Genomic DNA, 12,432 nt, shown 5'->3' with positions numbered 1-12,432 from the left:
ATATAAGGATGGATAGATGGATGGATAGATGGAGGGATGGATAGAAGGATGGATATAAGGATGGATAGATGGATGGATGGATAGATATAAGGATGATACAAGGATGGATAGAAGGATGGATATAAGGATGGATAGATGGATGGATAGATGGATGGATGGATAGAAGGATGGATATAAGGATGGATAGATGGATGGATAGATGGATGGATGGATGGATAGAAGGATGGATATAAGGATGGATAGATGGATGGATAGATGGATGGATGGATAGAAGGATGGATATAAGGATGGATAGATGGATGGATAGATATAAGGATGATATAAGGATGGATAGGAGGATGGATAGAAGGATGGATAGATGGATGGATGATAGATTATTTTAGTAGTATGATAATGAGATAGACAACGGTCACTTTCAGTCTCAGATCGGTACGTTGATTGTTATATGTGAAGTGTAAGACATCAGTGAACTATAAAAGAAAACGTGAAGTCAGCCCCCAGGGAGCAGAAGGAGGCTAAGTACTAATCTATAAGCAGATGTTGCACTTGAGTCCTCATGACCTATCCATCTGCCCCGGGTATCAGCCGTATTTATTGTTGTCACGTCCATTTCAAACTCTATTACCGAATGTCTGTCTTCATCACAACCTCAATCGGCTTTTTCATTAAAGTAAGGGTCTCACAAATCATCACACCTAACACCGTATAGCAGCTGATAATAAGACATGCTGCATATACACCAGGCTTTAATAACACGTGGGGCTTATACACCAGTTCATACCCGCATACAATATAGGTAGCAGCTTATTGTCTTATATCATTAGGTTTTACTACAATGACCCGTCTACAATGAGCCTCGTTTCGGTGAGTGAGTGCGGACGGGTAATTGAATAGACCAATAATTAGCTATCTGATTTGTTTACTCTTTGACATATGGATTTTTTAAGTGCTCTTCCCTCTGCAGCCCAATTGTGCTAATGGGACTTTTGGTTTTATGGGTTACAATAACACAAAAGTGTCTTTCTCCCATAGACAATTATTATTATAGTCATTCTCCACTGGGGCTAACATACATAAATGTAATGAGTAAACCATTTACTGGATGATTTCGACCAGTGACATTCCATACCCAAAACAAAGCATCTACTGGTTCCTAGAGATGTGCTGCTGCTGCGGCTAATCCTTAGCAAATGTCATCAATGATTGATTGGTTGGGCTCAGCACAATAATGGGGGCCGTGATGATTCTATAAGCTGGCATAGACGCTCCTCAGTACAGGCAGGTCTACCATTATCTAATGCAGCATCACTGTTGATAAAAAATGGATCCCAAGTCTAGAAGTCCAAATGGCTGACCACTTTAGGGTGGTCCATCAAGGTCATCCATTTTTTTGACCTATAGATAGAAAACATTCTGCTGCATGTAGGTCAGTGTGCTGAGAATGAATATGGAGGTTGCAAACAGAACCTGTGTGAACATCACACAGCCCCAAACTCTATCCAGAAGGAAGTGTTTATGGGTGAGGAGCCTCACGTGTGCCTTCCTCCTGGACGGTATGGAAAGAGATGAATGTTACTCCGGGTTCTTGCTTCAGTGCCGGGTCCTGCTCTCTTCTTCTATGACCCCAACCTTTCTTGCTGTCCATGGTTTCACAAGTAGCCCAGTGAATTAATGTGACGTAATCACCCAATACCTTTTAAGCTTTGTGTTGTCTGACTATTCCATGAATTCAGTTACCATGTTCTGGAGTTTGCCTAATTTCTCTCAGCTTTCAATCGTTTCTTCAGTGAAATCTTGTTTGTTTATCAACTATCCGCCTTTACATCCTGGCTCAGACCTGCAGTGACCCTTTGCTGTAAGCATAAAGAACTCTTCTCTGGTGCTGTTCACACTTCAGCGCTGCTTCAGCAGTGTACATCTTCTCTGCACGCAAGTATTAAATTTAACTGTTTATTACTGCTGTCTAGATCATGACCAAAAAGCATCTGTCTGCTTATAGCATATCACTCTGTCTTTAATAAATTTGTTTGCTGCAAATCCTGGACTGACTACACATCTGCAGTTCCTGTGTACGTCTATACTCCTATTTCTGTGTCTTCTAGCCTTTCCAGCTCCACTTTTCTGCCTGAAGTCCTTCATACCAGCTGTCTTGGTCCTTGGGCATCTCAAATTCGCCTGCCATCTGGCAAGGATTGCTTCCTTTGCCGTTGCCTTCAGCCCGTGTTGCTCACTTTGACCTATGTCTTATGGAATCCACCTCACCAGGAGATAAGTATGGCCCTTAGCCATAGCTGTTTTGGTGAGGACATGTTTGACAGGTATTTTTATGTGATATACAAGAGCACACTTGTCTGCAGACACTGTTTTTTTACTGCAACAGGTAGGCAGTGATATATATATACCATATATACTCGAGTATAAGGCGAGATTTTCAGCCCAAATTTTTGGGCTGAAAGTGCCCCTCTCGGCTTATACTCGAGTCAAGGTGGGTGGCAGGGTCGGCGAGTGAGGGGGTGAGGGCGCTGAGGAATACTTACCTGCTTCCAGCGATCCTGACGCTCCCCCTGCCGTCCCACGGTCTTCGGTGCTGCAGTTCTTCCTCTATCAGCGGTCAAGTGGGACCGCTCATTAGAAAAATGAATAGGCGGCTCCACCTCCCATAGGGGCGGAGCCGCCTATTCATTTCTCTAATCAGCGGTAACGGTGACCGCTGATAGAGGAAGAAGCTGCGGCACCGAAGACCAGCTGTCCGGGAGAAGGAGCCGGACGCCGGTACCAGGTAAGTATCGTATAGTCACCTGTCCACGTTCCAGCCGCCGGGCGTCGCTCCATCTTCCCGGCGTCTCTGTGCTCTGACTGTTCAGGTCAGAGGGCGCGATGACGCATATAGTGTGCGCGGCGCCCTCTGCCTGATCAATCAGTGCGCAGAGACGCCGGGACCGGACGCCGGAACGAGACGCCAGGAGCTGCAAGCAAGAGAGGTGAGTATGTGGTTTGTTTGTTTTTTACTGCAGCAGCAGCAGCAGCGACAATGGCACAGCTTTCTATGGGGAAATATGAACGGTGCAGAGCACTATATGGGGCAGAGCTATAAGGCAATAATGAACGGCGCAGAGCACTATATGGGGCACAGCTATAGGGCAATAATGAACAGTGCAGAGCACTATATGGGGCAGAGCTATAGGGCAATAATGAACGGTGCAGAGCACTATATGGCACAGCTATGGGGGCAATAATGAACGGTACAGAGCACTATATGGGGCACAGCTATGGGGGCAATAATGAACGATGCAGAGCAGTATATGGGGCACAGCTATGGGGGCAATAATGAACGGTACAGAGCACTATATGGGGCACAGCTATAGGGCAATAATGAACGGTGCAGAGCACTATATGGGGCACATATATAGGGCAATAATGAACGGCACAGAGCACTATATGGGGCAGAGCTATAGGGCAATAATGAACGGTGCAGAGCACTATATGGGGCACAGCTATAGGGCAATAATGAACGGTACAGAGCACTATATGGGGCACAGCTATAGGGCAATAATGAACGGTGCAGAGCACTATATGGGGCAGAGCTATAGGGCAATAATGAACGGTGCAGAGCACTATATGGGGCAGAGCTATAGGGCAATGTTGAACGGCGCAGAGCACTGTATGGGGCACAGCTATGGGGCAATAATGAATGGTGCAGAGCACTATATGGCACAGCTATGGGGCAATAATGAACGGTACAGAGCACTATATGGGGCACAGCTATGGGGCAATAATGAACGGTACAGAGCACTATATGGGGCACAGCTATAGGGCAATAATGAACGGTACAGAGCACTATATGAGGCACAGCTATAGGACAATAATGAATGGCGCAGAGCACTATATGGCACAGCTATGGGGAAATAATGAACGGTGCAGAGCACTATATGGGGCACAGCTATAGGGCAATAATGAACGGTGCAGAGCACTATATGGGGCACAGCTATAGGGCAATAATGAACGGTACAGAGCATATATGGGGCACAGCCATAGGGCAATAATGAACGGTGCAGAGCACTATATGGGGCACAGCTATAGGGCAATAATGAACGGTGCAGAGCACTATATGGGGCACAGCTATAGGGCAATAATGAACGGCGCAGAGCACTATATGGGGCACAGCTATAGGGCAATAATGAACGGCGCAGAGCACTATATGGGGCACAGCTATAGGGCAATAATGAACGGCGCAGAGCACTATATGGGGCAGAGCTATAGGGCAATAATGAACGGTACAGAGCACTATATGGGGCACAGCTATAGGGCAATAATGAACGGCGCAGAGCACTATATGGGGCAGAGCTATAGGGCAATAATGAACGGTACAGAGCACTATATGGGGCACAGCTATAGGGCAATAATGAACGGTACAGAGCACTATATGGGGCACAGCTATAGGGCAATAATGAACGGCGCAGAGCACCATATGGCACAGCTATGGGGCAATAATGAACGGTGCAGAGCACTATATGGGGCAGAGCTATAGGGCAATAATGAACGGTGCAGAGCACTATATGGGGCAGAGCTATAGGGCAATATTGAACGGCGCAGAGCACTGTATGGGGCACAGCTATGGGGCAATAATGAATGGTGCAGAGCACTATATGGCACAGCTATGGGGCAATAATGAACGGTACAGAGCACTATATGGGGCACAGCTATGGGGCAATAATGAACGGTACAGAGCACTATATGGGGCACAGCTATAGGGCAATAATGAACGGTACAGAGCACTATATGGGGCACAGCTATAGGGCAATAATGAACGGCGCAGAGCACTATATGGGGCACAGCTATAGGGCAATAATGAACGGTACAGAGCACTATATGGGGCACAGCTATAGGGCAATAATGAACGGTACAGAGCACTATATGGGGCACAGCTATAGGGCAATAATGAACGGTACAGAGCACTATATGGGGCACAGCTATAGGGCAATAATGAACGGCGCAGAGCACTATATGGCACAGCTATGGGGCAATAATGAACGGTGCAGAGCACTATATGGGGCACAGCTATAGGGCAATAATGAACGGTGCAGAGCACTATATGGGGCACAGCTATAGGGCAATAATAAACGGTGCAGAGCACTATATGGGGCACAGCTATAGGGCAATAATGAACGGTGCAGAGCACTATATGGGGCACAGCTATAGGGCAATAATAAACGGTGCAGAGCACTATATGGGGCACAGCTATGGGGAAATATGAACGGTGCAGAGCACTATATGGGGCAGAGCTATAGGGCAATAATGAACGGCGCAGAGCACTATATGGGGCACAGCTATAGGGCAATAATTGAACAGTGCAGAGCACTATATGGGGCAGAGCTATAGGGCAATAATGAACGGTGCAGAGCACTATATGGGGCAGAGCTATAGGGCAATAATGAACGGTGCAGAGCACTATATGGGGCACAGCTATAGGGCAATAATGAACGGTGCAGAGCACTATATGGGGCAGAGCTATACGGCAATAATGAACGGCGCAGAGCACTATATGGGGCAGAGCTATAGGGCAATAATGAACGGTGCAGAGCACTATATGGGGCACAGATATAGGGCAATAATGAACGGTACAGAGCACTATATGGGGCACAGCTATAGGGCAATAATGAACGGTGCAGAGCACTATATGGCACAGCTATGGGGGCAATAATGAACGGTACAGAGCACTATATGGGGCACAGCTATGGGGGCAATAATGAACGGTGCAGAGCACTATATGGGGCACAGCTATGGGGGCAATAATGAACGGTACAGAGCACTATATGGGGCACAGCTATAGGGCAATAATGAACGGTGCAGAGCACTATATGGGGCACAGATATAGGGCAATAATGAACGGCACAGAGCACTATATGGGGCAGAGCTATAGGGCAATAATGAACGGTGCAGAGCACTATATGGGGCACAGCTATAGGGCAATAATGAACGGTACAGAGCACTATATGGGGCACAGCTATAGGGCAATAATGAACGGTGCAGAGCACTATATGGGGCAGAGCTATAGGGCAATAATGAACGGTACAGAGCACTATATGGGGCACAGCTATAGGGCAATAATGAATGGTGCAGAGCACTATATGGCACAGCTATGGGGGCAATAATGAACGGTACAGAGCACTATATGGGGCACAGCTATGGGGGCAATAATGAACGGTGCAGAGCACTATATGGGGCACAGCTATGGGGCAATAATGAACGGTACAGAGCACTATATGGGGCACAGCTATAGGGCAATAATGAACGGTACAGAGCACTATATGGGGCACAGCTATAGGGCAATAATGAACAGCGCAGAGCACTATATGGCACAGCTATGGGGAAATAATGAACGGTGCAGAGCACTATATGGGGCACAGCTATAGGGCAATAATGAACGGTGCAGAGCACTATATGGGGCACAGCTATAGGGCAATAATGAACGGTGCAGAGCACTATATGGGGCACAGCTATAGGGCAATAATGAACGGTGCAGAGCACTATATGGGGCACAGCTATAGGGCAATAATGAACGGCGCAGAGCACTATATGGCACAGCTATGGGGCAATAATGAACGGTGCAGAGCACTATATGGGGCACAGCTATAGGGCAATAATGAACGGTGCAGAGCACTATATGGGGCACAGCTATAGGTCAATAATGAACGGTGCAGAGCACTATATGGGGCACAGCTATAGGGCAATAATGAACGGCGCAGAGCACTATATGGCACAGCTATGGGGCAATAATAAACGGTGCAGAGCACTATATGGGGCACAGCTATAGGGCAATAATGAACGGTGCAGAGCACTATATGGGGCACAGCTATAGGGCAATAATGAACGGCGCAGAGCACTATATGGGGCACAGCTATAGGGCAATAATGAACGGTGCAGAGCACTATATGGGGCAGAGCTATAGGGCAATAATGAACGGTACAGAGCACTATATGGGGCACAGCTATAGGGCAATAATGAACGGCGCAGAGCACTATATGGGGCAGAGCTATGGGGCAATAATGAACGGTGCAGAGCACTATATGGGGCACAGCTATAGGGCAATAATGAACGGTGCAGAGCACTATATGGGGCACAGCTATAGGGCAATAACGAACGGTGCAGAGCACTATATGGGGCACAGCTATAGGGCAATAATAAACGGTGCAGAGCACTATATGGGGCACAGCTATAGGGCAATAATGAATGGTGCAGAGCACTATATGGCACAGCTATAGGGCAATAATAAACGGTGCAGAGCACTATATGGGGCACAGCTATAGGGCAATAATGAACGGTGCAGAGCACTATATGGGGCACAGCTATAGGGCAATAATAAACGGTGCAGAGCACTATATGGGGCACAGCTATGGGGAAATATGAACGGTGCAGAGCACTATATGGGGCAGAGCTATAGGGCAATAATGAACGGCGCAGAGCACTATATGGGGCACAGCTATAGGGCAATAATTGAACAGTGCAGAGCACTATATGGGGCAGAGCTATAGGGCAATAATGAACGGTGCAGAGCACTATATGGGGCAGAGCTATAGGGCAATAATGAACGGTGCAGAGCACTATATGGGGCACAGCTATAGGGCAATAATGAACGGTGCAGAGCACTATATGGGGCAGAGCTATACGGCAATAATGAACGGCACAGAGCACTATATGGGGCAGAGCTATAGGGCAATAATGAACGGTGCAGAGCACTATATGGGGCACAGATATAGGGCAATAATGAACGGTACAGAGCACTATATGGGGCACAGCTATAGGGCAATAATGAATGGTGCAGAGCACTATATGGCACAGCTATGGGGGCAATAATGAACGGTACAGAGCACTATATGGGGCACAGCTATGGGGGCAATAATGAACGGTGCAGAGCACTATATGGGGCACAGCTATGGGGGCAATAATGAACGGTACAGAGCACTATATGGGGCACAGCTATAGGGCAATAATGAACGGTGCAGAGCACTATATGGGGCACAGATATAGGGCAATAATGAACGGCACAGAGCACTATATGGGGCAGAGCTATAGGGCAATAATGAACGGTGCAGAGCACTATATGGGGCACAGCTATAGGGCAATAATGAACGGTACAGAGCACTATATGGGGCACAGCTATAGGGCAATAATGAACTGTGCAGAGCACTATATGGGGCAGAGCTATAGGGCAATAATGAACGGTGCAGAGCACTATATGGGGCAGAGCTATAGGGCAATATTGAACGGCGCAGAGCACTGTATGGGGCACAGCTATGGGGCAATAATGAATGGTGCAGAGCACTATATGGCACAGCTATGGGGCAATAATGAACGGTACAGAGCACTATATGGGGCACAGCTATGGGGCAATAATGAACGGTACAGAGCACTATATGGGGCACAGCTATAGGGCAATAATGAACGGTACAGAGCACTATATGAGGCACAGCTATAGGGCAATAATGAACGGCGTAGAGCACTATATGGCACAGCTATGGGGAAATAATGAACGGTGCAGAGCACTATATGGGGCACAGCTATAGGGCAATAATGAACGGTGCAGAGCACTATATGGGGCACAGCTATAGGGCAATAATGAACGGTGCAGAGCACTATATGGGGCACAGCTATAGGGCAATAATGAACGGTACAGAGCATATACGGGGCACAGCTATAGGGCAATAATGAACGGTGCAGAGCACTATATGGGGCACAGCTATAGGGCAATAATGAACGGCGCAGAGCACTATATGGCACAGCTATGGGGCAATAATGAACGGTGCAGAGTGCTATATGGGGCACAGCTATAGGGCAATAATGAACGGTGCAGAGCACTATATGGGGCACAGCTATAGTGCAATAATGAACGGTGCAGAGCACTATATGGGGCACAGCTATAGGGCAATAATGAACGGCGCAGAGCACTATATGGCACAGCTATGGGGCAATAATAAACGGTGCAGAGCACTATATGGGGCACAGCTATAGGGCAATAATGAACGGTGCAGAGCACTATATGGGGCACAGCTATAGGGCAATAATGAACGGCGCAGGGCACTATATGGGGCAGAGCTATAGGGCAATAATGAACGGTACAGAGCACTATATGGGGCACAGCTATAGGGCAATAATGAACGGCGCAGAGCACTATATGGCACAGCTATGGGGCAATAATGAACGGTGCAGAGCACTATATGGGGCACAGCTATAGGGCAATAATGAACGGTGCAGAGCACTATATGGGGCAGAGCTATAGGGCAATATTGAACGGCGCAGAGCACTGTATGGGGCACAGCTATGGGGCAATAATGAATGGTGCAGAGCACTATATGGCACAGCTATGGGGCAATAATGAACGGTACAGAGCACTATATGGGGCACAGTGTTGTGAATTCTGTGGCTGAGTTCACTTCTGTGGTCACAAGTGGTATTGCAGTCTCTGGGCTTCCTCCCTCAGGTGTTTTGGTGAGCTCGTTGGCTGCCTTGCTATTTAGCTCCACCTGAGTCTGTCTTCCTTGCTCCTTGTCAATGTTCCAGTGTTGGATCTGAGCTACTGCATCTTTCCTTGGGCCTGCTGCTCAGCTAGATAAGTGCTTCTAGTTTGTTTTCTGTTTTTTCTGTCCAGCTTGCTATTAACTTTTGCTGGAAGCTCTGAGAAGCAAAGGGGTGCACCGCCGTGCTGTTAGTTCGGCACGGTGGGTCTTTTTGCCCCTTTGCGTGGTTTTCGTTTTAGGGTTTTTTGTAGACTGCATAGTTCTCTTTGCTATCCTCGCTCTGTCTAGAATATCGGGCCTCACTTTGCTGAATCTATTTCATTCCTACGTTTGTCTTTTCATCTTGCTAACAGTCATTATATGTGGGGGGCTGCCTATTCCTTTGGGGTATTTCTCTGAGGTAAGTCAGGCTTGTATTTCTATCTTCAGGCTAGTCAGCTCCTCAGGCAGTGCCGAGTTGCATAGGTAGTTGTTAGGCGCAATCCACTGCTGCTTATAGTTGTGTGAGGATAGATCAGGTACTGCAGTCTACAGAGATTCCACGTCTCAGAGCTCGTCCTATTGTTTTTGGTTATTGCCAGATTTCTGTATGTGCGCTGATTACTGCACGCTGTGTTGCCTGATTGCCAGCCCTAACAGTACAAGGAGCCCTCCAATGATTTCCAATAGAGGGAAAAAAGAAATCCTGACATCATTTTTTTTTCTTAGCTCTGTCTTCAGTCTTTTTTTTCCCCTAGACATTAGAGTGCTTCAGGACACAGCTGTGGACATGGATATTCAGGCTTTGTGCTCCTCAATGGATAATCTCGTTGTAAATGTACAAAAGATTCAAGATACTATTGATCAGAAATCGATGCTAGAACCAAGAATTCCGATTCCTGATTTGTTTTTTGGTGACAGAACTAAGTTCCTGAGCTTCAGAAATAATTGTAAGCTATTTTTGGCCTTGAAACCTCATTCTTCTGGTAATCCTATTCAACAGGTTTTGATTATTATTTCTTTTTTGCGCGGCGACCCACAGGACTGGGCGTTTTCTCTTGCACCAGGAGATTCTGCATTGAGTAATGTTGATGCATTTTTCCAGGCGCTGGGATTGCTTTACGATGAGCCTAATTCAGTGGATCAAGCTGAGAAAAATCTGCTGGCTTTATGCCAGGGTCAGGATGATGTAGAAGTATATTGTCAGAAATTTAGGAAATGGTCAGTACTCACTCTGTGGAATGAATCTGCACTAGCGGCTTTGTTCAGAAAGGGTCTCTCTGAAGCTCTTAAGGATGTAATGGTGGGATTTCCTATGCCTGCTGGTTTGAATGAGTCTATGTCCTTGGCCATTCAGATCGGTCGTCGCTTGCGCGAGCGTAAATCTGTGCACCATCTGGCGGTATTGTCTGAGAGTAAGCCTGAGCCTATGCAGTGCGACAGGACTATGACTAAAGTAGAACGGCACGAACACAGACGTCTGAACAGACTGTGTTTCTATTGTGGTGATTCTACTCATGCTATTTCTAATTGTCCTAAACGCACTAGGCGGTTCGATAGCTCTGCCGTTATTGGTACTGTACAGTCCAAATTCCTTTTGTCCATTACCTTAATGTGCTCTTTGTCATCATATTCTGTCATGGCGTTTGTGGATTCAGGCGCTGCCCTGAATCTGATGGATTTGGATTATGCTAAACGTTGTGGATTTTTCTTGGAGCCTTTGCGGTGTCCTATTCCGTTGAGAGGAATTGATGCTACACCTTTGGCCAAGAATAAGCCTCAGTACTGGGCCCAGCTGACCATGTGCATGGCTCCTGCACATCAGGAAGTTATTCGCTTTTTGGTACTGCATAATTTGCATGATGTGGTTGTGTTGGGGTTGCCATGGCTACAAACCCATAATCCAGTATTGGATTGGAACTCTATGTCGGTAACCAGCTGGGGTTGTCAGGGAGTACATGGTGATGTTCCATTTTTGTCTATTTCGTCATCCATTCCTTCTGACATCCCAGAGTTCTTGTCGGACTTTCAGGATGTATTTGAAGAGTCCAAGTCTGATGCCCTACCTCCGCATAGGAATTGTGATTGTGCTATCGATTTGATTCCTGGTAGTAAATTCCCTAAGGGTCGTTTATTTAATTTGTCCGTACCTGAACACACCGCTATGCGCAGTTATGTGAAGGAGTCCCTGGAGAAGGGACATATTCGCCCATCGTCGTCACCATTGGGAGCAGGGTTCTTTTTTGTAGCCAAGAAGGATGGTTCGCTAAGACCGTGTATTGATTACCGCCTTCTTAATAAGATCACTGTTAAGTTTCAGTATCCCTTGCCATTGATTTCTGACTTGTTTGCTCGGATTAAGGGGGGCTAGTTGGTTTACTAAGATTGATCTTCGTGGTGCGTATAATCTGGTGAGAATCAGGCAGGGAGATGAATGGAAAACGGCATTTAATACGCCCGAGGGTCATTTTGAGTATCTGGTGATGCCGTTCGGACTTGCCAATGCTCCATCTGTTTTTCAGTCTTTTATGCATGACATTTTCCGTGAGTATCTGGATAAATTCTTGATTGTTTACTTGGATGACATTTTGATCTTCTCAGATGATTGGGAGTCTCATGTGAAGCAAGTCAGAATGGTTTTCCAGGTACTGCGTGCTAATTCCTTGTTCGTGAAGGGATCAAAGTGTCTCTTCGGTGTGCAGAAAGTTTCATTTTTGGGGTTCATCTTTTCCCCTTCTACTATCGAGATGGATCCGGTTAAGGTTCAGGCCATCCAGGATTGGACTCAGCCGACATCTCTAAAAAGTCTGCAGAAATTCCTGGGCTTTGCTAATTTTTATCGTCGCTTCATCTGTAATTTTTCTAGCATTGCCAGACCATTGACCGATTTGACCAAGAAGGGTGCTGATTTGGTTAATTGGTCTTCTGCTGCCGTGGA

This window comes from Ranitomeya imitator, chromosome 10 (genome assembly GCF_032444005.1).
Source record: "Ranitomeya imitator isolate aRanImi1 chromosome 10, aRanImi1.pri, whole genome shotgun sequence".
Lineage (NCBI taxonomy): Eukaryota > Metazoa > Chordata > Amphibia > Anura > Dendrobatidae > Ranitomeya > Ranitomeya imitator.
Note: the sequence above shows the minus strand (reverse complement) of the source record.